Source organism: Giraffa tippelskirchi, chromosome 4, assembly GCF_054371585.1.
Source record: "Giraffa tippelskirchi isolate mGirTip1 chromosome 4, T2T-mGirTip1v1.2.pri, whole genome shotgun sequence".
NCBI classification, from domain to species: Eukaryota; Metazoa; Chordata; class Mammalia; order Artiodactyla; family Giraffidae; genus Giraffa; species Giraffa tippelskirchi.
The window spans coordinates 20304859-20328314 of record NC_137278.1 but is presented as its reverse complement, the minus strand read 5'-3'; the positions used below and the strand labels follow the sequence as shown (position 1 = coordinate 20328314).

General features: G+C 44.1%; 1 protein-coding gene across 3 annotated transcripts in view; it reads right to left on the bottom strand.

The window, feature by feature from the left end:
• Positions 1–23456, bottom strand: part of LPIN1 (lipin 1) — a 373872-nt gene that overhangs the window by 33954 nt on the left and 316462 nt on the right. For 2 of the 3 annotated variants that reach the window (XR_014083711.1, XR_014083717.1), the window contains exon 24: positions 1462–1549. The gene's annotated coding sequence lies outside the window, so the exon portion shown is untranslated. Of the gene's footprint in view, positions 1–1374; positions 1550–23456 lie in introns of those variants that run through there. The other variant, XR_014083718.1, reaches the window with a different exon arrangement.

The window sequence follows — 23456 nt, the reverse complement described above, 5'->3', positions numbered from 1 at the left end:
CAATCCCTGATCGGGGAGCTCATAGGGGCAAAAAAACAAAAACATAGCAAAAAAAACCCCAAAGCAATATTGTAACAAATTCAAAAAAGATTTTTAAAATGGTCCACATCAAAAAAAAATTTTTAAACTATATGTAATGTGACATATTCACAAGTATTGAGGTGTGTACATCTTTGGGGGACCATTTTCTTGTCTCCCATGAGACCTGTGTGATCCACGTTTTGGAAGAGAATGATGGCTGCAGGCAGCTACAACCATTCTGGTGCCACTAGTGGACTGTGCTTCTTAAACTTGAGACAAATGTGAAACCCATTTAGAGGAAAGAACGCTGTCCAAGCTCAAGGACATGTCCACTGATTTCAAGCTTGAATGACAGACCGCGCACTGAAAGTTTACTGTCAGTTTAATGATCATTGGCTCTGATGTGCTCAATGACACAAGTGTAAATGTAGACACCATGAGCCTACAATAGGACTATTTTAAGGCAACCTTTTCAATCAATCAAGATTATTTTTTATGTTCATTTTTAGATGATCTTCAAATGAAAAGAGGAATTTTCTAAATTCTCGTAGAATCCACATAGTAACAAGAATTTGGGCCCCTTGGGTATCCATAGATCCAGTGGGAGAAATATTTGACTAGTACTTGCCTGTTTTGTTCATTGCCATGCCCCGTGCCTCGTGTATGGAAGATGCTTAAGACAGTGCATCACGTAGTGTGTGTGTGCTCAGTCATGTCCAACTCTTTGCGACCCTGTGGACCGTAGCCCAGCAAGCTCCTCTGTCCACAGGATATTCCAGGCAAAAATACTGGCATAGGTTGCCATTTCCTCCTCCAGGGGACCTTCTGGACTCAGGGATTGAACTCGTGTCTCCTTTGTCTCCTGCATTGCAGGCAGATTCTTTAGTGCTTGAGCCATTGCACTGCATGGGGATCTGGCAGGACAGGTGTAGGGGGTGGATTTGGCAGAGGCCTGATGTATTATGGACCATCTTATTTAGTGTGTACACTGTATACCACCTCTAAGATCTATCTGAGGGTCCTAACTCTATATTCCTTCCTTGGTGATTAGCATTTATGGTTTTATAACACTTTTCATCAACATTAACAGGGAAGAGAGTTTGTGCCAAATCCCCATGAAGGACAAGGTGTGTGACTCAGAAGTGATGCGGGTGAATAATGTGGCCCCAGGGCCCCCCTGACTCCAGAATCACTGCTCTTGCTTCTCTCTACCCTCCCTATCTCAGAAGGAGCTGGAAGGGACCACATATAAGATATGAAAGAAAAGATATCCAGTGATCAAGATATTAGAAACAAAATCAAATCACCTCTTAGGACTGACGTAGAGTAGATAACTCAGGACCCATTTGGTTGTGGTTTCTCATTGTTGAGGAAACGAGGAAGGATTCTGGTAAGTCTTTTTACAGGGAGCAAATCTCTTAACCTTGAAAGAGGAGTTACCTTGGGACATTATAACAGTGAAGGTCTCCTTGGAATTGATGAAGCAAAAGCAGGCCAGGCAGTGGTCCAGACATAATTCCTCAGATTTCTAAGGAGGAAAGACATTTCATCCTTGAAATGTAAATACAGTACTTTTTGCTTTATTGTTTTTAAGCACAACTTGGCTCTGAAAGTTGATCTATTGAAAGGAAAACTTGCCCTTGCCAAAATGTCAGAATCTTGCAGCCGAGAATGCATTTAGCAAATAACTATTATTTCCTATTTACATAAACTTTTCTTTTTCCAAGTTCCAAAAACTTTGAAAACCTTCAGGAATTAAGCTGGGTCAATCTATTTCAAAAGGGCTGTCAATACAAATAAGATGTGGTAATTCCCAAGTGACACAATTTCATGAAATCCCTTTTAAAAAGGTTTGTGTTCATACTTTCATTCAAATTGAAAAATCTCAAGGAGAAATCCTTTGCAATTTGGTTGTTACAGAGAAAAAGAATGACACTGTGTTTCCAAACTCTAAATGTTTAAAGAATTCCTTTTGCCTTTTAGCTGGGAGTCACGAATCCTCTCCCCTGGCCCAAGTTCCACCACCCTGAGCTGATCACATCTCTTCTCTGGCCTACAGCTTCCCCAGCTGTAACAGGAGGAAACTAACCTAACCAAACACTTTCTTCTAACACAAGTCTGTGAGTTCTCGGCAGCCAGTCTAGAGAATACAAGCACATTCTATAACTTTGGAGGTATATTCAGTTTCAGAAATAAACAATGTCCTTCCACTTCCAAAGTATACACTTTCTTTTGAAAAATAAATCTCTCCTAAGAAAGTATGGGAGACATTCTTTTTTATAGACCCTTCCAAAGTTATGGTGCTAAGTGTTTCCACCTGTGCCCAGCATGGACTTGGCCACTTAATCAAGTTGTGATTAACTGGCTCAGAGTTTAGCCTGAGTGTACGTTTTAAAGAAATGAAGAACTGAACCATGTGGCTAATGGCACAGAATTCCAGCCTCCAAAGAATCTCCAGTCTGAAGACTATTGTGAGTGAATGTCCTGAAGGTCATAAGCTTTCAAAGACAAACATACAGAGGCTGTGACAAATAAAGATTGCCAGCACAGATACTCAGGCTTTCTCAGCAAGTCCTGTGGCTTCCATTTCCAAAATCTCTCTGGAGTCTGTCACCTGAGAAGTTCTTGGTTGTTACTCTGGTTCCAAACCCCCTTTCTCTCCATTTAAATCACTGTTCTTACTTTCAGTTTCCCCCTTTCTAGATCATCCTCCATGAAGCCAGAGGAATATCAGAAGTCTGATTATATTACAACTCAGTTTAAGAACTTTCCAAGACCACCCCATAAGACTGAATCAAAACTTTCAAAGACCTCTGTAATGTGGTCTCATCTGTGTCATGCTCTTGAGTCACTAGATTTAGCAAATAAAAATAAAGATTTCCAGTGAAATTTGAATCTTGGAAAAAACAACAAATAACGTTTTCCGTGTAAGCATGCCTCATGCAATATTTGGGACATGCGCCTGCTAAAAAAATATTCACTGTCTACCTAAAATTCACATCTAACCGGGCTGTTTATATTTGAGTTGGCAACCCAACTCCAGCTACACTAATTCATTATTTTCCAAACTATGAATTTACTGCCCTTGTGCAATCATTCATGTCATTTTCACTACCTGAAAATGTTATTTTCTTCTTCTCCACCAGAAAACTCCTACTCATCCCTTAAAGCCCAACACATCTTCTGTGAGGCTTCCCTCACTGCTAAAAGCGTAATTAATCAGGCTGCCTCTACCCTCTTTTGTCTGTCTCCTCTTCTGTACTCATCACAGGACATTGCCATTACTTACAAGTCATTTTTTTCCACTACTGGGAGATCCTTAAATTGAAGGGACATACTTGTGCCCACCTCTGAATCCCAAGGCCTACTTGAGACCAGCGCAGAAGAGAGGTGCTCAGCAAAATATACTAACTGAACAAGAGTAAACAAAGATGTAGATCATGGCTGTGATGTAAAATGCGTTATCCCATTTCCCATCACAGTGTAATTCTGGAAAGAAAACAAAACACAATCATCTTGATTTATTTAAATCCTACTGGGACTTTGCTATTGGCACAGTGGTTAAGAGTCTGCCTTGCAATATAGGGGACACATTTGATCCCTGGTCAGGCAACTAAGATCGCACATGCCACAGAGCAACCAAAAGCCGGTGAGACAGAACTAGAGAGTCCATGTGTTGCAAGGAAAGATTCCACGTGACATAACGAGTATCCCACATGCCCCAACTGAGACCCAATGCAGCCAAATAAATAAGTAAATATTTTAAAAAGATAAATCCTCTTTAGCAAGGAACAATAATGAAGGAGGCCCTGGAAAGGATCAAACATCTCCCCAGAAGTGATCATGCCCTTCATGCTCCGTCCAGCAGGGGCTCCATCACATTGAAAGTTTCCATTAGTAGACAGGACCACAGTGGTCCCTGGTTCTCTGCAGATATTAATGACATCAGCCACCGTCCTGGATGTGAACACAGGATTATATTTGTCCTGAGTGACTTGTCTTAAAAATCCCGCCATCCATGGGGTTTTCCAGGCAAGAATACTGGAGTGGGTTGCCGGTTCCTTCTCCAGGGGATCTTCCTGACCCAGGGATCAAACCCAAGTCTCCCACATTGCAGGCAGACTCTTTACTGTCTGAACTACCAGGGAAGCCCTAGAGACTTGTCTTGATTGCCTGAGGCCATCATTATCTGCCACCCTCTCCATGGTGGCAATTTCTCCTCCTTCATTCAGTTTGGGGCTGTTCAAGGTGGCAGATCCATACCTAAAATCACATGATTGGCTCCCAATGAGGAGACTTCCTTGATTCATTCACAGTTGTCCTCTTAAACAGCTTTGCATCCTGAATGATCCCCTCTGCCTGACCTCCTCATCTCCAGACTCATCCCTCCTTTCGGTGGGGAGTCACACTCACCTCTAAGATTGTTCTGCTTGGATAACATGCCTGCCTTGAGCTCCTTAAGGTGATAAACTATCTTACCCACCTGGATGGCAACTCAGGACTCAGCAATGTTCACAGTCTATTTCTATAAAGTGAATGAATGAATGCAGGACCCTTGCTCATTCAAGAACTATTCGTTGAGAATGCAAAGTGACCCTGGCCCTGGGTATATGGTTATGACCATAACATGTTTCCTGGCTGTAAGGAATTTGAAATCTAAGATATTAACACCACTAGGTTCATACATTTGACTTCAAAGAAAAAATTGCTAACTCACAGAAAATATCTAATTGGTGAAATAAAGGGCACTTTTAAAGAAATAGCATCCTGACTGCTTATGCATTTTCTTGAAATATAGGTGTTATTTCTGAGTCTGAAATTTCAGATTTGGTGCCACTTCCTCACCTTGATGAGTGTCTCTGTGACCCCTTGCAGGCAGGCAAGAGCAAGGGAAAATGAAAGTCAGACCATCCAGTGAGGAGTGAGAAACACAGACAGAGAATCTGCAATGCAGTGGGTTGTTCTACTCTGTTTACAGGGCTAGAAATGGTGTTTATCTAAAATAAATCACAAGAAATGATGAGAAATCTTGGTACCCAGAACTCAGAGGAGTGAACTGGGAAATTCATACTGATGGCGCCCGAGCTCATTTCCTGATTATAGTGACTAAATGAGCCAGGGCCAGACTTTATTTCCTTTGTACGTGTGTGTCCTTAATTTTTCAAAGATTACTGAGCAAAGGAATTGTTCCATATACAAAGAACATATCTGCGGGGTTTGTTTAACTCTGATGAGTATCTGAAGCTAAGCACGACCATGAGAACAATGGAAAGAATCTTGCATAGCCACACACCTTCTGTGAAGTAAGTCCTATGCCATCCCTTGAGCCACATTATCTCATTTAGATGTTATAACTGCCCCCAAAAATCACCATTATTATCCTATGTTCAGAGAAAACTACTACTTAGGGAACTTGAACCTTACCTTAAATCACGTAGCTAATGTGGGTCTTAGTGAACTTAACCCTGTATTGTCTCTCCAAAGCCTGTGTCCTTCCCCTCCCCATGGTAGCTAGCTTAGAGCTCTAAGGATGTCTCATGATGGTTGAAAAATACGATCACTCATTCAGTCAGCAAACATTTTACACATAGCAAGCACATGTGTGAGCACATGTTAAATCACTTCAGTCGTGTCCCACTCTTTGTGATCCCATGGACTATAGTCTGCCAGGCTCCTCTGTTCATGGGATTCTCTAGACAAGAATACTGGAGTGGGTTGTCATTTTTCCTCCTCTAGAGGATCTTTCCAACTCAGGGAATTGAACCCATGTCTCTTACGTCTCCTGCACTGGCAGACAGATTCTTTACCACTAGCACCACCTGGAAAGCATATGATAAGGGCTAAATGCTGAGGGCCACCCAAGAAAGTACTATAAGGTCCCAAAAGAGTCTTCTAGAATCCTGGGCTTGAGTGCCAGCCCTCCACCAATAAACCAAGTGGCCTCAGCCAACTGTCTGAGTCTCAGTTTCTTCATGGGAATAGCACTGATAACAATGGCTTCCCGATAATCTCAGAGCTGCTGTGAACAGTGGAGGAACCAATGTGTGGGAAGGCTTTTCTATAAAGTGACAAATGTGAAGCACAAACTGGTTTTTTTCAACAAGTCTTCCTCTAAACAGAGACTTGAACCATGACTGGAGGTTTTCTAGAGCAGGAAGTGGATGGGAACACACAGGCAAGAGGACCCCTGCATTGTCCTGCTTCTCTGCGGGGGCCCAGAGGAAGCTGAGTCACCCCTGCTCAGCGAGGCCCCCCGCGGGCCCCAGGAGAATGATGGAGGCTTCCTGTGAGAAAGCGGAAACCCCAGCCCTGCCGGCCCCACGGCCCCTCCTGAGAGCCGGGCCCTGTGGTCGGCCAAGGTTGGCCTCGGGATCGTGTGGTCTTCTGCTGTGGCTTGGCTGACAGAAACAGCCCGTGGGGTCCTGCCCTCCCAACCCTCATGCCTCTCAGGGTCCGAGGTGGGGAGTCCGGGAGACAGGAACCAGAGACCCCAAAATGACTCCACCTCAGACCTCGCCCACCAGTGAAATCTCTCTGCAGAACGCATGCCTGTCCAGCGCGCTGCTCTGGTTTACCTTTAGTTGCACGACACTGGAAACCTTCAGAACACTATTGATGGTAGGGATCTCATAGGAGGCACTGAAGTCTAGGGGCAGGGCAGAGGGCTTCTGGAAGCTCAATCTTCTAGTGACTGGAAAGTGATGTATCCCCCACAGCCTGGAAGGCCAGAGAACTTTCTGGAGAACGTGAGCCTCCCAGCACCCCTGCTCTGGCAGCTGATGGTCAAACCTAGAGAGCCCACCAGCTAGAACAGAAGAATGAGTGTTCCATGACCTGGGCTGTCCATCTCACACACCTGTGCCCTCTAGTTCGAGGATCAAAAAATAGAAAGATTCGAGCAAGGCCAGTAGGCATTTAAGAGGATGGTTTATTCAGATAAGGCCAGGAAGTGGGGTCAAATCCATCCTGGAGCTGCCCCCAGGCCCTCCCACCGAGGGGAGTAGGGCAGATGAACATTCAGACTGTGGAGTCAGACTCAACAGGGCTCCACCCCTAACATCACCACTGACGAGCTGTGTGGCCATGTGCATGTCAGTATAAACACTCTGGGTTCCATGCTTCTTTTCTACCAAGGCGATGCTCTCCTCCCTACCCCAGGGCAGCCCCACAGTGGGGCTGTCAGAGGACAAGAGATGAGGTATCCATTGGGTTCTTGACCAACTGAAGCCGTATTATTACATCAATTGCTGGCAGAAGCCCACAGAGGCGCAGTCAACTCACATTTGATTTGAACTGATCCAGATCCCTAAAAGGGCTTCCAAAGAGTCAGACGCGACTGAGCAACTTTGGGCTTCCCTGGTAGCTCAGACGGTAAAGCGTCTGCTTGCAATACAGGAGACTTGGGTTCGATCCTTGGGTCAGGAAGACACCTTGGAGAAGGAAATAGCAACCCACTCCAGTACTCCTGCCTGGAAAATTCCATGGACAGAGGAGCCTGATAGGCTACAGTCCATGGGGTCGCAGAGTCAGACACGACTGAGTGACTTCACTTTCTCTAGTGCCAGGGCTTGAAGTGAGAAAAGGTCAACCTCGGGTTTCAGGTACAGAGTGGAGCCCGGAAGGCAGGAACAGATTCCAGCCCTTGGACAGATGTCAGGGTCCTGTGAAGCACCAAGCTGGACTCGGAAGCCATAAAGCCACGTTCCGGCAGAGTTGGGCTGAGTGTCTGCCGCAGAGCCTCCAGGGCTGGGTCTGACTTTCTGGTTACAGACTATCTTCCCATAGCCTTCCCTGTTCAGGGGGGGATCCTAAGAAGCCCCCAGCCTCATGCATGCCCACTGCAGCCCCCAGAAATGCTAAACTTCTTGCTCATCCTGTAAATCCATAAGTACCCCAGTGTTACAAGTTGAATCGTGTCCCCTTAACATAAGAGATGTTAAAGTTCAAACTCTCATACTTCAGAATGTGACTTTGTTTGGCTATAGGGTCTTTGTTGATTTAATCAAGTTAAGATGAGCTCACTATGGGTGGTTCCTAATCCAAATGACCGGGGTCCATAAAATAAGGAGGAAGTTGGACACTGAGGCAGACATGTCCACAGGGAGGATGGTTGAAGACACAGGGAGAAGACCACGTGAAGACAGAAGAATGAGTGATACACCTACAAGCTAAAGGATATCAAAGGTCGCTGGCAAAGCATCAAGACCCAGGAGGAAGCAAGGATTCCTGAGTCTCAGGTGGAGTCTAGCCCTGCCAAACCTAGACTTTGGACTTCTAGCCTTCAAAAATGAGGGGCAATAAAATTAGGTTTTTGTAAGCCACTCTGCTTCTGATACTTTGTTACAGCAACCCTAGGAAATTAATACACCTGGGAGTTTGCTTTATTTTGTTTCAACAAATATTCACTGAGCTCAGTGTAGTGGGTAATATAACACATAAGTAGACAATCACAATCCTTTATGAGGAGTGTGATGATGGTGTATTTTCAGAAGAGACTACAACTACCTTCAGGGGAAAATATCCTGTAATTAGTTCCTTTTAACTGATTCAGAGCAGCATACTAACCTTGCTGAGGTTAGTCTGAATGGTCTGTATTTGAAGCTCCTGAGAGCGATACTGGAAGCTGTATCTCACCCTCTGCACCCTCCACTCTCATCACAGAGGTGCCTCTTCTGTGCTCCCCAAGCCCCGTTCCTTTTCTTGACCACAGACACACCCCAGAGCATCCTGGTTGTCCCTTTCATGTCAAATACACGCCATGGGCTCTCTGCTGCAGGGGCTGGCTTTCCCATCACTGCTTCCTTGCAACCCTCCCAGGACCTGAGGCCTGGTGGTGTCCAATGAACACTTGTCCAGGAGATCATCAAAGGGCCACCACACTAAAACCAGTCCAGATCACTGTTTCTCCCTGGAGTCCACAAATCCTTGGCATTCTGAGGCCGTGAAATCAGTTTGAGATATATGCACCTAGATAATAATAAATAAATGGAATCCTCACTTTTCCCCGTAGTGCCTGGCATATAGCAGACACCCTCAAAAATGTTTGTTCAGTAAAATTCCCTATTGTAGGATATTGTTAAGACAGATGTCTACATTACAACTACTTGTTTTGACATATTTATTCACTCATCCATCAGTATTTAGTGAGTAGCAACTCTGTCATTCGCTGATTCCTAGAATGTCAACCTTCACTCTTGCCATCTCCTGTTTGACCACTTACAATTTGCCTTGATTCATGAACCTAACATTCCAGGTTCCTATGCAATATTGCTCTTAACAGCATCGGACCTTGCTTCTATCACCAGTCCCATCCACAACTGGGTGTTGTTTTGGCTTTGGCTCCATCCCTTCATTCTTTCTGGAGTTATTTCTCCACTGATCTCCAGTAGCATATTGGGCACCTACTGGCCTGGGGAGTTCATCTTTCAGTGCCCTATCTTTTTACCTTTTCATACTGTTCATGAGGTTCTCAAGGCAAGAACACTGAAGTGGTTTGCCATTCCCTTCTTCAGTGCACCACATTCTCTAAAACCTCTCCACCAGGACCCATCCATCTTGGGTGGCCCCACACGGCATGGCTTAGTTTCACTGAGTTAGACAAGGCTGTGGTCCATGTGATCAGATTGGCTAGTTGTCTGTGATTATGGTTTCAGTCTGTCTGCCCTCAGATGCCCTCTCTCAGTGCCTACCGTCTTACCTTGGATGTGGAGTATCTCTTTATGGCTGCTCTAGCAGAGCGCAGCCGCCCCCCTCCACCCACCCCCATCCCAATCTTGGATGTGGGGTAGCTCCTCTCAGCTGCCACCCCGACCTTGGACGTGGGGTAGCTCCTCTCGGCCGTTGCTGCGCCATCACAGCCATGGGCCTTAGGAAGCATCACTACAAACAAAGGTAGTGGAGGTGATGGAATTCCAGTTGAGCTATTTCAAATCCTAAAAGATGATGCTGTGAAAGTGCTGCACTCAATATGTCAGCAAATTTGGAACACTCAGCAGTGGCCACAGGACTGGAAAAGGTCAGTTCTCATTTCAGTCCCAAAGAAAGGCAATGCCAAAGAATGTTCAAACTACCACACAATTGCATGCATCTCACACACAAGTAAAGTATTGTTCAAAATTCTCCAAGCCAGGCTTTAGCAATATGTGAATTGTGAACTTCTAGATGTTCAAGATGGTTTTAGAAAAGGCCGAGGAACCAGAGATCAAATTGCCAACATCCACTGGATCATTGAAAAAGCAAGAGAGTTTCAGAAAAACATCTATTTCTGCTTTATTGATTATGCCAAAGCCTTTGACTGTGTGGATCACAATAAACTGTGGAAAATTCTGAAAGAGATGGGAATACCAGACCACCTGACCTGCCTCTTGAGAAACCCATATGCAGGTCAGGAAGCAACAGTTAGAACTGGACATGGAACAACAGACTGGTTCCAAATAGGAAAAGGAGTACGTCAAGGCTGTATATTGTCACCCTGCTTTTTTAACTTATATGCAGAGTACATCATGAGAAAGGCTGGGCTGGAGGAAGCACAAGCTGGAATCCAGATTGCCGGGAGAAATATCAATAACCTCAGATATGCAGATGATACCACCCTTATGGCAGACAGTGAAGAGGAACTAAAGAGTCTTCTGATGAAAGTGAAAGAGGAGAGTGAAAAAGTTAGCTTAAAGCTCAACATTCAGAAAACTAAGATCATGGCATCCAGTCCCATCACTTCATGGCAAATAGATGGGGAAACAGTGGAAACAGTGGCTGACTTTATTTTTCTGGGCTCCAAAATGGTGATTGCAGCCATGAAATTAAAAGACGCTTACTCCTTGGAAGGAAAGTTATGACCAACCTAGACAGCAAATCAAAAAGCAGAGACATTACTTTGCCAACAAAGATCCATCTAGTCAAGGCTATGGTTTTTCCAGTAGTCATGTATGGATGTGAGAATTGGACTATAAAGAAAGCTGAGCACCGAAGAATTGATGCTTTTGAACTGTGTTGTTGGCGAAGACTCTTGAGAGTCCCTTGGACTGCAAGGAGATCCAAACAGTCCATCCTAAAAGAGGTCAGCCCTGGGTGTTCATTGGAAGGACTGATGTTGAAGCTGAAACTCCAATACTTTGGCCACCTGATGCGAAGAGCTGACTCATTTGAGAAGACCCTGATGCTGGGAAAGATTGAAGGCAGGAGGAGAAGGGGAGGACAGAGGATGAGATGGTTGGATGGCATCACTGACTCAATGGACATGGGTTTGGGTAGACTCCGGCAGTTGGTGATGGATAGGGAGGCGTGCTGCGGTTCATGGGGTCGCAAAGAGTTGGACACGACTGAGTGACTGAACTGGACTGAACTGAACTCTGTCGTTGATACCAGGGACAGCAGAATAAGTGAGAAACACATTGCCCCTGCCTTCTTGTTACTTCTACTGTAATATTAAAAGCCCTTCACTGAGCATATACTATGTGCCTGACATTATATTCTAGGTACATTAACACATTCAACCCTTGTAACTACTTTGGGAGGAGGACCTGCTCTTATCCTACTGTTGCAGCCAAGGAAACAGGCTCTTAACAGACAAGCAAGCTGTCCAGGGCCATACAGTAAGTCAGTGATGGTGCCAGAATTCAATCACAAGCTGTCTATACTCAGAGCACTGCTCCATCTCAATTGAGAGGGAACAAATGACAAACAAACAAGTAGCAAGTATATTTACAAGACAAGATAATCCAAGATGGAGGTGAGTAGGAAACCAGAAGATCGATGCAGTGAATCTTAGGAGAAAAAAGGTGGCCTGAAAATCTTCCTAGCCTACAGAAGACAATAAATTCCATCATTACTCATTCTATAAGCATGTGTGGAGCACCTGCCCTGTGCCAGGCATTATTCTAGGTTCTGCGGATATGGGAGTCAGGAAAACAGTCAAAAATCGCTGCTTCTGAGAGCGTATCATCTAGCAAGCAGAGAGAGACATTACATGAACTAACTACTCAGATAAATAAATACCAACACATAGAGATATAAACAAGTAAGTAGGTGTAAAGTGCTTTATGACTTCCTTGTGACTTAGTGGTAAAGAATCTGCCTGTCTACGCAGGAGACTCTGGTCCGATCCCTGAGTCTGGAGGGTGCCCTGGAGAAGAAAATGGCAACCCAGTCCAGTACTCTTGCTGGGAAATCGCATGGACAGAGGAGCCTGGCGGGCTACAGTCCATGGGGTCCTAAAAGAGTCAGACATGACCGAGTGACTAAACAGTGCTGTGTTATCCAAACAAAGTACTTTACCAAAAAAAAAAAGGATACATGGAAAGGGAAAAAAGAAGGCCAGTTAGGGGAAAGAGTCTAATCAATGCTTACATCTCCTCTTGGTCTCTCAACAGTTTTCTACATTATGACATACCGTCCCCACCACTCTGTTTACCTAATCAGCCATAGTCAACATATATTTACTTAGACCTACTGTGTGTCCACTTGCCACCTTCCCTTGATCGTCTCCTTCCCGTGAGAGATGCTTCTGCCCTCCCTCAAAGCATGTTATAAAGCTGTGGCCCTTCTCCCGAGGCTGATACAAGCTTTTTCAATGCTTAATCAATCAATTAAGCATTGAGCCAGGAGATATTTAATGAGAGCCTAATAACTCAATATAGTGGGAGTACCACATTTATTGTTTACCAAATATTCCCTGAGCTGTGATCTGCCATGGCTGCCCAACAGTCCCTTGATAAAGGTGGAGTAGAAACCATTCCATTCATTTTATTTATACTGCACCCTTTTTGAATAGGATTTGAGGACATTTATTTAAAAAAATAATCGCCAATAGAACTATTATAACCATTTTGTAAGTGAGGAAACACAGTCTAGGAAAGTCCATGGGACTAACCTCACACAATAAGCAATAAAGCTGGACTCAAAACCCAGGTCTTCTATCCTGAAACCCACATGACTTGCCATATATGGTCCTTGCCAAGTCCCCTAGGTGCCCAATAAGCAATGATGAAATGGTGGTGCTTTGGCTCTGACTACACTTAGACTTCAGCAAACACTATCAGCCAAGACTTCAACAGCTATAAAAGATGTGATGTGATGTTTGAGAGAGATGCATGGAAGTTCAGAGGAGCCCATGCTCACATGCAACTTTGGCTGGGAAAGTCCTGCAAGAAAGGTTTGGTGGAGGACATGGACTACTTAAAGGGACAGGCAAGAAAAAGCATTTCAGGTTAAAGAAATATTAATTGGCCCAAGTTTTAGAAAACATTGCGCATATGCCAGAAATGTCACCATGGTGCCCCCTCCTCTCTCTCTTGGTCCCATAAATTACTTATCTTTCCAAACTCCTGTAAGCCAGAAACATCTTAGGGAATGCGCTTTTGCTTCTCTTTCACACCTGAGCTAGAACAAGCTTCCAGGTAGAGAAAAGGGGATGGGAAGAAATGACCTTTCATTGAGCACCTACTATTTGCCAGAAACTTTTGGGTGCTCAACACATGTTGTATCATTCAATTCCCACAATAGCCCTGCCAGGTAAATATTATTCCCCACTACAGAGATAAAGAAACTGAAACTCAGAGACTAGTTCATCTGCCCAAAGCCAAACAACTAACCAACAGAGAAGCTCTGATTTGAACCCCGGGCAGTCAGAAGCCAAAGCGAGGTCTCTGTAGGTGACTCCATCTTATCATCTAGCCATACATCAAGAAACATCTGTTCTATGCATGATTGTGAGGTTGTGAGCAAATAATTTAACACCTCTTGGAGAATCAGCAAGTCAAGAAGATCTAGAAATAGACTTAAGCACCTAAATGTCTGGAAGGAAAAATGAGGAGTTTCTATCTAACAATTGTAAAGTTGCTGTTATGCAAGACGAATATGTTTTTGAGATTGGCTGTACTACATTGCGCCTGTAGTAAGCCATATGCTAATATACACTGAGAAATTTGTTAAAGAGGGTAGATCTCACTGTTGTGTTCTTACCACAATAAAGCAAACAAACTAAATCATGAAGACAATGTTACCAAAAAAAATAAAAAAGAAAAATATACAAATGAATGTATCCAAGCATGAATTCTCCATCATAATTCTTCTTACAAGATTTTTTGATGTAATATAAACGTTTCTTTAATCACCATGTTTTCTAAATTCCATGAGGAAGCCTTCTAAGATACGGTGGGTCCTGTATATGTTTGTGTCTATCAGATCACACAAAAGCAATTATGATAGCCCATTGATTCATAAACATGATGTGGACATCTTTAAATATTTACACAAACACGTTGATTACTTACATTTGTAAGCCCACGAGGAAGTACTGGCCCAATCTTTAGTGCAATGTTGGGGGGAAAAAATGAGGTTCTTCGCAAATACAGTAATCAGTCCATATTCACTGCTCATTAGACTGACTCTTGAAATCATCCTGTTTGTTTGCAAAGATAATTCATGTCTGCACCAGCACATGTCTGTGGAGGGAAGTGTACTTTGGGCTACAAAACCAGCGTGGTCGTCAGCATCTGCAGGCCTGGGGACCACCCCACTGGAGTTAAAAAGCAAAGGCAGCCAATGGGAGCAGCAGGAAAATTCATTTCCTGCAGAACCAGCTCTGACTCTCACAGTTCCTTGGAACACAGTAAATGGTACTGTCGCTAAAGTCCTTTTCATATTACAGGATAGACATTGTGCAAAAGATATTAAACTAATCTACTCAACAATTTCACTGGATATCTAATAGGCAGCTCAAACCCAGCCTTCAGCTCTGACGCCCTGATCTCCGCAGCCCTGCAAACTTTCTCCTCCCCCAGTCTTCTCACTCCAATAAATGCAACTCCATCCTTCCAGTTGCTTATGCCAAAAATGTGAGAGAGACTCCTCTATTTCTCTTATATCTCACATTCAGCACATCAGCAAATCCTGCCAGTTTTGACTTCAAAGTAGACACAAAATCATATCTTTATCATTAATTTCATTATTTCTGCTATAAGGAAAACCTCCTGTCTGGCATCCCCAATGCCACTTGTATTCCCTTACCACAACCCATAGCCACCATCCACATACTCCTCCCTACTCAGTAGACAAAATGATCCTACTGAAACATTAATCATATTATGTAATGTAAATACTTTGCTCCAAACTCTTAAATAGCTTCCCAAAGCACTCAGAGAAGAAGCCAAAGTTCTTAAAATGCCTACAAACTCCTACATATTCTACCCTCCACCCACCTCCTGCCTCTCTACCTCCAATATTTTTTCCGTCACTCCACTGATGCCCCTTGGGTCCCTCTGCTTTTGCTTGGACAAAACACCCCATCCCAGCCTTGTGGTAGGTGCACAGGCTCCTCCCTATGGCTCGACTCACTTAAAGCAGGTGTATGCAAGGCTTTGTTCTGCATGCCTATCTGGCAACTGTACAAGTATTACATCAACCATCTGCATCCCCAGCCCACCCTGTGTAAAATAGAAAAAAACCTTCCAGACCCCCAACATCTCTATCTTTCTTACTTTATTTTATTTTCCCCCATTACATTTACCATCACTTGATACTATATATCATTTTATTTTCTGTCTTCCCCCAGTACAATGTAACATCATTGAGGACAACTATATTTTTCCTGCTATATTTTCAGCACCTGGAACAGTTATTGGTACATAGTAAGTGCTCAGTCAATATTTTTTGAATGAAATATTGGTATAGTTTATCTCTGTTTATCTTTGTATTTAACCTGCATCCATGTGTTATTGGAAAGCACTAGCACACTACCACACAATTGCACTCATTTCACATGCTAGCAAAGTAATGCTCAAAATCCTTCAAGCTAGGCTTCAACAGTTTGTGAACCAAGAACTTCCAGATGTTCAAATTGTATTCAGAAAAGGCGGAGGAACCAGAAATCAAATTGCCAAAATTTGTTGGATCATCGAAAAAGCAAGAGAGTTCCAGAAAAATATTGACTTCTGCTTTATTGACTACACCAAAGCCTTTGACTGTGTGGATCACAACAAACTGGAAAATTTCTAAAGAAATGGGAATACTAGACCACCTGACCTGCCTCTTGAGAAATCTGTATGCAGGTCAAGAAGCAACAGTTAGAACCAGACATGGAACAATGGACTGGTTCCAAATTGGGAAAAGAGCACATCAAGGCTGTATATTGTCACCCTGCTTATTTAACTTATATGCAGAGTACATCATGAGAAATGCTGGGTTGAATGAAGCACAAACTGGAATAAAGATTGCCGGGAGAAATATCAATAACCTTGGATATGCAAATGACACCACTCTAAGGGCAGAAAGTGAAGAGGAACCAAAGAGTCTCTTGATGAAGGTGAAAGAGGAGAACGAAAAAGCTGACTTAAAACTCAACATTCAAAAACCTAAGGTCATGGCATCCAGTCCCATCACTTCATGGCAAATAGATGGGGAAACAATGGAAACAGTGACAGACTTTATCTTCTTGGGCTCCAAAATCACTGTGGATGGTGACTGCGGCCATGAAATGAAAAGACGCTTGCTCCATGGAAGAAAAGCTATAACCAACCTAGACAGCATATTAAAAAGCAGATATCTTACTTTGTCTACAAAGGTCCGTATAGTTAAAGCTATGGTTTTTCGAATAGTCATGTACAGACGTGAGAGCTGGGCAATAAAAAAGGCTGCGTGACAAAGAATTGATGCCTTCAAACTATGGAGCTGAAAAAGACTCTTGAGTCCCTTGGACTGCAAGGAGACCAAACCAGTCCACCCTAAAGGAAATCAACCCTGAATATTCATTGGAAGGACCAATGCTGAAGCTGAAGCTCTAATACTTCGGCCACCTGATGTGAAGAGCTGACTCATTGGAAAAGACCCTGATGCTGGGAAAGATTGAAAGCAGAAGGGGAAGGGGATGACAGAGGGTGAGATGGTTGGATGGCATCACTGACTCAATGGACATGAATTTGAGCCAACTCTGTGAGATGGTGAAGGACAGTGAAGCCTGGTATGCTGCAGTCCATGGGGTCACAAAGGTCAGATATGACTGAGTGACTGAACAACAAAAATGTCATCTAATCCTCAGAAGAATTCATTGAGATAAGGTACCATATTTTCCTAGGTTTTACAGATGAAATTGAGGTTTGCAGTGATTATGTAACTTGGCTGAAGTCACACAACTAGCAAATGTCTGCCATGAAACAAAAATCCAGTTTGGCCTGTTCTGAAGCCCTTTTCCATTCTCCAGGACCACAGTGGGAGGACCAGGTGAGAACTTCTGGACAGGTCGACCAGAAGTTGGAAGAAGCACCTGTCTTTGGATTAGGAGACAAGGGTACATTTTAGGGAATAAGAGGAGAAAATTCAGCTTCCAACAGAGGGAGGTGACCTGATCCGAAACAGAACATGCTCCCAGGCAGACAGATAACACGTATTCCAGCACATCATTAAGATAACCAGGCCCAGGCAGCTGAGGAGGTGACCTGGGAGGAAGACATGTGCCCTCCCACTTCCTGGCTATGTGTCCTTAGCAAGTGACTCAACCTTATTTAGTTTGGTTTCCACGTGTGTAAAAAGAGGATCTGGTACTTAACTTTGCATGACTATTATGAGCATCCTAGATAATGAATATAAATTACCTGGTATACAGGAAACCCTCCAAAGACTAGACCATGTAGAGCCTTTATACCCACATCATACGTTTTCTGGCTTCTTAAACTCAAGCAAAGCTAGCTCAAATGTGGTCTTTGTTGACACTAACAGGCCAGAGTGGTCAAGGTGGGGGATACTAGCCCCACTGGTGTCCTGTGGGTGTTGACTTCACTGGTTCCCACCCTGTGACCATAAGCCAAGGTGTCAGGACCTCTAGAAGAGAAGCCAGGTGGCTTTGATCTGCTCTGTGACCACAGGCTGCAGAACCAGCTGCAAGGCATCAGTGGTCCAGAGGCGAGTGTGAGGACAGCTCGGCACAAGCCCAGCACTCCCCCAGGAAACTCCTCCACGTGGCTGTCTAATCACTGGGAAATGGGTGCTTCACACTCTCCCTTGAACACAGGGCAGGCGGCCCCTCTGACAGCCAGCCTTATACCTGGACATCCTGTATCCTGTGCAGGGGTGGCAGAGATGAGACCCACACCTTGAACCCTCTTTGAGCACAGGATCCAGGGGAGAAGAAGGTTGCAGACAGAGCAGTGAGTTATAGTGTTCCAGAAACTCTGCCTAAATCTGCATGGGATGCAGAGAACACTTGAAGGAGAAGTGATCAGTGCTCTCCCTGGAGCAGTAAGCCAACCTCCCAGGAAGGTGTAGCAGGGTGGGGAAGCAGATAAGTAAAGGCACCCAGGTGGGCAGAGCTCAGAGCCAGAGAGACATGTTCGGTGCCTGCAGCCAATTTCTCCCCCAGAAGGGCCACAGACACCTCAGATTCAGTGTCCCAGCCATGATCCAATTCTCATGCTATATTCTCTGGCTCCATTAGCAGTGATAACATCTCCTGACATTACCCATGCCAAGACTCCCTGCCCTGTCCTCACCCCTCACGTCAAATTACTTCGTCCTGCTGACTCCAATTATTAATACATATTTCTCAGTTCTGTCTTTGCCTTTCATCCCCACTGTGACCACCACTGTGACTGCAAGTCCTCCAACCCCAAGGAAAGAAGAAAGGACAGTCAACCATCCAAGAGAAAAGAGGCAGCTGTTTCCATAAGAAGAAGGAAGGGGTGCCAGAAATCCCAAATCAGCAGATGTCCATGGCACTAATAATAGTGGAAGCACTAAGTTTGAAAATGTTACTTTTTTCATAAATTAGAGCATATTAAAGGTTACCCCTGACATAATGTCAGTCTCACTCGCATACTAATACATGTTCTAATGTGGAAGAGGAGAAGTGGAATCAGAACAACCTGAGGATGGCAGCTGGAAGAGGCACCCAGCGACGCTCATGGAGCCCAGAGCTTGAGCACGGGGTAGGCACCTGGGACAAACAGGGAGCAAGACACCTGTATGCACCTGAGAAAGAGAGAATGAAAACGACCAGACCTGGGCCGGAACTACAGGCACTGAGACCTCAAATCACTCAGCAGTGAGTTCTACGAACTTGATTCTGAAAAACTGCTATTCAATTCTGCCCTCATTTTCACTGGCTTCCAGATCAGGAAAAGACCTTGTGCTCAGCTAAACTGCTACCTTGAGTCTGTTAGTCTATTGCTTTCCCACACTTAAACTAAGAACTCATCTCAAACCCTCACCATGGTGGCTGAGATGTTCAGGTTCTGCTTGGGGACTGAGGGAATTTTTTTTTTTCTCAAGATCTTGATGCTTGATGAAAAAAATAAAAAACTAAATCATTTGGTGGCATTGCAACTTCTGTTGTTTTGAAATGTTTCGGTTTTATTTTGAGACTTGTATTTTCTGAGTATCTGTTTCTACATTTGGAGGCTCATGCAATATGCATGGTTTCTTTAGGAGATGCGATATGCATTGAGGGAGACGGGCTTGTCTGCCAGACTGTGTTGAGAAAATATATCTCAGTTACACCTGACCGGAAAACCATCTGCCTCTGCCTCGTGGACACATGGCCGAGGCCGGGATTGGCATGGGAAGCCCCGCCTCTCAGTCAACATGCTCTTGGCTGGAGGACGTCCCCAGAGAGAGATGGTAGATTTACAACAGTTGAGGAATACTTGTCTTTTGAAATAAATATTTATTTTAATGATTTTTTTTTCCTGGAAAAGTGACAAGCAAATAAAGGTTGTTGCTGTTGCTTATTGTTGTTGTTGCTGTTTAGTCGTTAAGTCGTGCCCAACTCTTTTGTGACCCCATGGACTGTAGCCCACCAGGCTTTTCTATCCATGGGATTTCCCAGGCAAGAATACTGGAGTGGTTGCCAATTCCTTCTCCAGGGGACCTTCCCAACCCACCAATCGAACCTGTGTCTCCTGCATTGGCAGGCAGATTTTTACCTTTGAGCCACCAGGGAAGAGATAGAAAATGCATTCAATTCCTGACCGGAAGGTCATCCTCTCTACATTATAAAAGGTGTAAATATAAGCGGGAGTTATTATCACTGTTGTTGTTCCTCACTTCATAATCTTACTGTCTGGCATGTGCCTGATGCACAGCGGTCCTGTAAAAATGGCAACTATATCATGATAATTATTAACACCGCATTTGAACCTTCACCCCTTAGCTCAGGACCTGGGTCACATTCAGTTCAGTTTAGTCATTCAGTCATGTCCAACTCTTTGTGACCCTAGGAACTGCAGCACACCAGGCTTCCCTGTCCATCACCAACTCCTGGAGCTTGCTCAAACTCATGCCCATCGAGTCAGTGATGCCATCCAACCATCTCATCCTCTGTCGTCCCCTTCTCCTCCTGCCTTCAATCTTTCCCAGCATCAGGGTCTTTTCCAATGAGTCAGCTCTTTGCATCAGATGGCCAAAGTATTAGAGTTTCAGCTTCAGCATCAGTCCTTCCAATGAATATTCAGGACTGATTTCCTTTAGGATGGACTGGTTTGGTCTCCTTGCAGTCCAAGGGACTCTCAAGAGTCTTCTCCAACACCAAAGTTCAAAAGCATCAATTCCTTGGTGCTCAGCTTTCTTTACAGTCCAACTCTCACATGATACATGACTACTGGAAAAACCATAGCTTTGACTAGATGAAACTTTGTTGGCAAAGTAATGTCTCTGCTTTTTAATATGCTGTCTAGGATGGTCATAGCTTTTCCTCCAAGGAGCAAGCATCTTTTAATGTCATGGCTGCAGTCACCATCTGCAGTGATTTTGAAGCCCAAGAAAATACACGTTAGGTGCTTAATAAATGTCTATTGAATGCCTGAACGAATTCTGGGTGGAGGAGGTACACGGCCGATTATGATGCTCATGCTTCTTCTCTTGGCTCAACCGTGATGGATGCTGACAGTGGGCCTGGGAAGGGCCTCTTCCTGGAGAAAGTAGGTCTACTGACCCTGAAGGACCCCTGGCTAAAACTAGAGCTGTATTTTCTGTCAGTCAGGCCAGCACTGGAATAACCTTTTCCAAGTCCCCTCAAACCTGCGAATCCTCTCCCTGCCAAGGATTGAGCAAGCTTAACAGGAGGCTGGAGGCTGCTTCTCCATTTGTATGAGATGCTGATTGAAGAGCTCAACTAAAAACATACTTTGTATATGCAGAGCACACCCATCCAGGCTTTAATGACAGTCCAAAGGAAAGCAGACTTGTTTTGTTTCACTGCGCTGGGCCCATTCCCACATCTCCTGCAGGCCAGGTCGGCAGGGCTGCCAAGCCAGGAGCAGCGGAAAACCCCTGGGGTGCTCATCTTTTCATGTCTGCAAATGAGAAGAGAAAGCAGATTCTCTTGTCTCCTTCCTGTCCTGCTCCTTTTTGCTCCCCTAGTCTCTCTTCATCTCTTTCTCTCTCTCTCTCTCTCTCTCTCTCTCTCTCTCTGTCTCTCTCTCTCTCTCTGAGTCCTCAGTAAATGTGACCTAGATGATAGAGCCCTAAGGGATTGGATTTGGGGTTTCCAGAGGTAAAGGAGAGGGTAGTGATTTGGATAAAGGTAGTCAAAATGGTACAAGCTTCCAGTATAAGATAAGTGAGTATGGAGGCTGTAATGTACAACATGAAGATTCTAGTTAACACCTCTGGATGGGGACTTCCCTGGTGGCTCAGACGGTAAAGCGTCTGCCTATAATGTGTGAGACCTAGGTTCAATCCCTGGGTCAGGAAGATCTCCTGGAGAAGGAAATGGCAACCCACTCTGGTATTCTTGCCTGAAAAATCCCATGGACGGAGGAGTCTGGTAGGCCACAGTCCATGGGGTCGCAAAGAGTCAGACATGACTGAGTGACTTCACTCACTCACTCACTCTTGGTATATTAATATGTTGCTAAGACAGTAAACCCTAAAAATTCGTGTCACAATGGAAAAAATTCTTTCTTTGGTAAGTATATGAGGTGATGGTTGTTAAAGTTATTGAGTTAATCATTTTGTGATATATGTAAGTCAAGTCATTGTGTTGTGCACCTTAATCATATACAGGGCAGTGTGTCAATTATATCTCAATAAAATTGGAAGAAAAAAAAAAAACAACTACCATTTCATCGGTACCATGAAGGGCTGGGTGATTTCCTTACATTGACTCCAATCCACAAGATTCTACAAGGTAGGCTGTATTAGCCCCCTTTCAGATGAAACTGAGTCTAGAGAGGTTAGAACTCAAGTTTGAAACCAATTTATCTGGTTCCAAATACCAACCTTCCCTAAACACTAGCATTTCCAATGGAGGGACGTGAAAGATCATACATTCCATATTTTATCATCAATGACCAAACAGATCTCTAGTTTTAATGCTCTTGGAGAAGTCCTTAAGGGAAGGAAGGATTTGGTGTTTCCTTCCTTTTCATCTTTCCTCCCAGCAATTCATTCATCTGATTCTGTCAAATATACATTTTTGGAATAGCTCAAGCAGAAAAGCAAAGAACATTGGTCCAAACCCTTGATCAGCACTGATGAGCCACAGAACCTTGGATAAATTCTGTCACTTCTGAGATCCTCAGTTACATTTTTGTCAACCAAGAACTAAGTGATGTTATCATCTTACAGAGTTTCCATGTGAATCGCGTGACCTCCTACTCTATGAGCTTTGAGGTCTGAGGACTTTGCTCCATAAGTTCAGCTCTGACCAGTTCCTAGGAAGATCCTGAAGAAGACAGTTTGCTTTCCCTAAGAGATGGAGCTTGGAAATTTATCTCTTCCCTTGGACCACAGACTATACCTTCTCCCTGGATATTTTCCTGGGAGCTCTGTTCTTTGCGTAAAGAGCTGGTTAGGCTACAGAGCCCTGGTGAAGAGTGAGCCTCTCCAAGGCACACATCACTGGAACTCCAAGTTTTCCACATGCCTGTGTCACATTATAACATCTTAAGGGAAAATCCAAACGAGTTTTTGGCCAACTCAATACCACCTATTCTGCATGCTAGGACTGGCCCTCACTCCCCAGATCCGGTGCTGACTGATGGCAGCCTGGGTCAAGCCCAGCTCTGTCACCTTCCTCAGATGCTACAGTTTGTCCTACTGACCCTAATGTTTAGGGACAGACACTAAAGCCTGCCCCTTCCTTCCAGTTCCACTTGTCCTAGTGGCAAAAAATGAGGGGTCATGAACTTCGAGATCAGAAAAACCTGACATCAAATCCTAGCTCTTAGCTCTCATCTGGTTATATAATTGGGGTCAATTTCCTCATTATCACTCATTTTATGGCATCAGTGATTGACTTGTGCATCTTTATAAACCTGCTGACACTCAGTAAGCACTCAAATATGGTTGGTTTTCATCATGTCCTCCCATCTTTCTCATCAGATCATTGTCCAAGTCCAGAATTCTTAATAGCTGTATTCATCCAAAGTAAGACATACTAGGTAAGAAACAGTATTTGAAAGTGCCTGGACATAATCGGAGCTCAATAAACATAAATTATTGCTACT